The sequence below is a fragment of the Sinocyclocheilus grahami genome, unplaced genomic scaffold (assembly GCF_001515645.1).
Source record: "Sinocyclocheilus grahami isolate Dianchi unplaced genomic scaffold, SAMN03320097.WGS_v1.1 scaffold242.1, whole genome shotgun sequence".
Classification (NCBI taxonomy): domain Eukaryota; kingdom Metazoa; phylum Chordata; class Actinopteri; order Cypriniformes; family Cyprinidae; genus Sinocyclocheilus; species Sinocyclocheilus grahami.
This window is the reverse complement of record NW_015505421.1, coordinates 832,600-836,609: the sequence shown is the minus strand read 5'-3', so window position 1 is coordinate 836,609 and position 4,010 is coordinate 832,600. Positions and strand designations below refer to the sequence as shown.

At 40.0% G+C, this 4,010-nt stretch overlaps 1 protein-coding gene across 3 annotated transcripts in view; it reads right to left on the bottom strand.

Annotated features, from left to right (window-relative positions):
* Positions 1–3,462, bottom strand: part of LOC107597993 (semaphorin-6D-like) — a 186,490-nt gene extending 183,028 nt beyond the window's left edge. For all 3 annotated transcript variants that reach the window (XM_016289221.1, XM_016289224.1, XM_016289222.1), the window contains exon 1: positions 3,231–3,462. The gene's annotated coding sequence lies outside the window, so the exon portion shown is untranslated. The remainder of the gene's footprint in view (positions 1–3,230) is intronic.
* Positions 3,463–4,010: the final 548 nt, after the last annotated feature.

Here is a 4,010-nt window from a genome sequence, read left to right as displayed (position 1 = left end):
GAGTAAATGATGACATCATTTTCATTTTTGGGGGAACTATGCCTTTAAACACAAGGAAGAAGAACATGGACACATTTTCCACAGAACAAGTGAGTGTTGACCTCAAACGCTACAAAAGTCAGCACAGAATATTCAAGGGTAATTGTAATACTAAATATCTAATAGTCTTAAAACCAGCAAAGTAACGCAGAGAGACAAGCTATTTAAGTGGAAAACATCACACTCTCTGACTATATTCATAATACTGGAACCCATTAAAATTCTACTTGGGTCACTTCAGAATTACTGGTTGAATATTTAAGTGCACTTATATTGCAATTATGGACCAAACCTACTTATTAAACAACAGTTATCAAACGTTTTTAAAAATGAAAGAAAAACCACAGGAAAATGTCTAATGATAGCTCAGAGAGCTATTCATTATTCATTAACACTTAAGATGATTCAAGGCAACCTCGGGGTAGACGCCAGAAATATACCTCCTGCACCTGGAGTAATGAACCCTCCAAGCTACTCTTAGTCTTGTTTACGGTTGAATTTTTACCAAGGACAAACGTGTTTTAACTGAAATCTAAAGCAGGGTCAAACAGTAGCCAGCACTTGGAGCAAAAACATTATTGAAAGTGACAAAAATGCCCCAGATAATCAAAATGTGGTGGGTAAAAAGGGCTGATCTATAACAAAGGGACCAGCAATGTACTCTAGTAAAGCATACGTGTTATGATATGTACAGATATTACAGATGCTTTTTTATTTGATAGGTGACAGCCATAATTGTTCAGAATGAGAATTTATTTCTATTGATTGGCCCACTTAATGGACATAACTGGATGACATATTGTTCATTTATATAGATACACAACAATAAACCCTCATAATAGATGAAGATAACTCTGAAAATCACTTCCAGTGGTAATTACTGCTTGGTCAAAAAAACATAACTAGCCTATTAACAATGTTAAAAGGATCACAGAAAATGCTGCTTTTGAAATGCTCTGAAGAGAGCTTGCTCGCGTACTCGACTGTGCAGTCAAATGCACTTCTCCGTTAAAATGCAGGTCCTCCAAGTAGCTATAACTGCAGACCGCAGATCTCCAAAATGGGGCGTGAACTCCAAAAGTGGGCAGAACCTCCAAAATGGGGCGGGGACTCCTCTGCGCAAAGACTTTCACCATTGGCTCTGGCTCCAGCCAATTGCTATTGACTTACATTTCAAAATAAAACTTTATAAATGTAACATTGTTTCTAGTTCATCTAAAATGAAATATGCTATATAAGTAAATATTCTCCGTGAGAGCAGAGCCCAAAGCTTGTGGCCAGTGGTGTTCGGACTTGAGTTTGAACCTCTGCTTAATGATATAAACGGAAATCACCCACGAGCTCTCCCGCGAGCCGTCCCAGCACACCGCAGGGGAAAGATTTCACTCTATCGCTTTGTTCTAAGCAACGGGGGCGTCCCGGGGCTCGAAATTCGCAGGGCAGGAGGGGGTAGTGACGCTGGGTGTAACTAAAAAGTTGCCATGGTCCGGTTGGGGAGTTACGGAACGAGCTCTTATCGCATAATCTTATTAACTGTTATCTCCTGAACTGCAGCTTTCTTTACCACGCTTTTCAGGCCCAATCCTGCCGGGCAGAAAATTTCCCTGGTTAAGGTTAGGGTCAGGTGTGGGGTAGGTTTAGTGGTTAGCATTTTTTTTGTAGCATAATGTAGGAAATAAACACTTTAATTGCCACAACCAATAAAATCTTTAGAATCAGCTGTGGGGCGGAGTTTGCACTGAAGTGGATTGGGGGAAAAAATTGCGCATGCGTGTCATGTGCCTGTCTGTCAATGGGAGGAAGCCACGCCCTATTTTGGAACTCCCACCCCGTTTTGGAGTTCACGCCCCCATTTGGAGATCTCCGGGCTGCAGTTATACCCTTCTCAAGATATTAGACACAGTAAGCTTTGTCTTAAGTGAATGTACACAGACAGGACGGAAAAAAAAATCTGTCATGTCAAAACAGATGCGTAAACGCAGCTTAAACCTCCCGCAATCCATTATGTCATTAATAATAATCAAACAATATTGGCAGGAAAAAAAAGAAAATGACTCCCTCAATGCTCTCATCTGGATAACTAAGGCTTTCGCTTTAATAAGCCCTCTAGAGTTAGATACTGGAAAATGTCAAGCACTCAGTTTCTAATGCGTTTCTTTGTTCTCTTCATTTTATTACCGTCCTTACCGAAGCAATGTTTATATGCCAAGTAAGTTTATATGCCACTATGTTATTTAAGTATTCATTTGCACTTTTAAATTAGTTAAATGGTTAGGAGTATGCTGAATAGCAAAGGTTTGCTGTAATATCGAGAATATTTAAATAATGCTAACGACTAATGAAATCTTGATATCGCTACAATAACAGTAGTAATCTGTGATGTCTCGGTTTAACCACAGCTGTCATGGGGAAAAAACGAGATAAATATGCTTGAATATCCCATATTTGGTTTTATTAAAATTGTTCGGTGGAAACGATTCAATTTCTGCACTATCACCAATATTCGTAAGCGTAATTAATTCGTCGTAATTAAAAAGTAGCGCAACACGCTGAATGAATAGTGCACTCTCAGCTCTGTGCCCAAGGCCAAACTCCTCCAACACCACCGATCAGCAGTCCAAAACCAGCATGCCCATCTTTTTGGACCAGGATATAGCTACGGCTTCCTCTTGTCCAGCTGGCCAGAGCTGCGCTTGTTCTAAACAACTGAACGCTTTCGTGCAGAGCTTGCAACCCCAGACACACGATGTGTGTTTCACGTGCAAACACTAGTCTAACCAGTGCAGGTTAAACTAGAAAACGGATATACTTCACATGTCATCATGTGTTTCTCATCAACATGACCAACGTGTCAACAACAGTGTCACTGCATTAGAAATAGCCTACTGTAGGTGGACAATCTGCATTGAAGACTAATGCTATACATGTTTGAACAGCACCTAAAACGTGCAAAACTAAGAATCGGAGGAGTAAATCAGATCTGAAACGCATGGTCTGCTGCCTTCGCGTCGCCACTGACTGCAATATTTACCGACCTGAAACGATACCTGTTTGTTTTCCCACAAACTGTACGAAAAACCGCAGTGTTTCCATCGTATCCAAACTTCGCGGACTGTCACGGCCAGAGTTCAAATCATATAAACAGACACGACGAAAAAACTTCTTACGAAGGAGAAAACCAGCTCATTTACCTGTGCTTCCTTTTTTATTTCTCCTTTGTACTAGGCTTGATTCCTTGCAGACGCGCAGCTCGTCCGTATGAAAACAGGCGAAACGGGAAAACAGGGTGTTTGTTTAGTGTTCCCTCAATTGGTTCGTTGTGTTCATTAATCGCATTGGTAAGAGCGGAGCACCCCTTGGCACACACAGTTGACACACGCCTATGAAAAAGCAAGACTGCGCTAAAACTATTACATTGTGAGCGATCGCTCCCAAACCACGCCCCTGATGTTCGAGTGACAGGTCACTTGCCCAATCAGGATTCGCCAAAGTGTTTTGGATGGTTCTCTTTAAAAGTTTCCCTTAATCCCCGCCCAAAACGTGAACTGTTTGAACTGCAGATCCTTTTACATGACTAATAGTCCATTACATGTCCAAAACAGCTGGTCAGAAAAGAGCCTGATGGCCAATAGTGTATGAGGTAATTGCATTTGGAATTACCTAATAAAATGAAGGCCCTTGTTCCAATATGGAGATTTGTAACATGTTTAACAAAACATTTAATTAATAGATCATATTTTCCCCTGCATTGATTTTTTTACTGGCATTTTTTTTTTATCTCTTATGAGTTTTTTCCCCCTAACCACAAACACAATTTATTATGTCAGATATTTAAAATAAGTCAATTGAAATAAATTAGAAAGAACCATTTCTGGCTGTCCCATTCATTCAGATCAATGTCACATACAAAGATAATTATAAATAATTCACAAAATCCCATAACATAATAAATGCTCTGCTGGAAATCATTT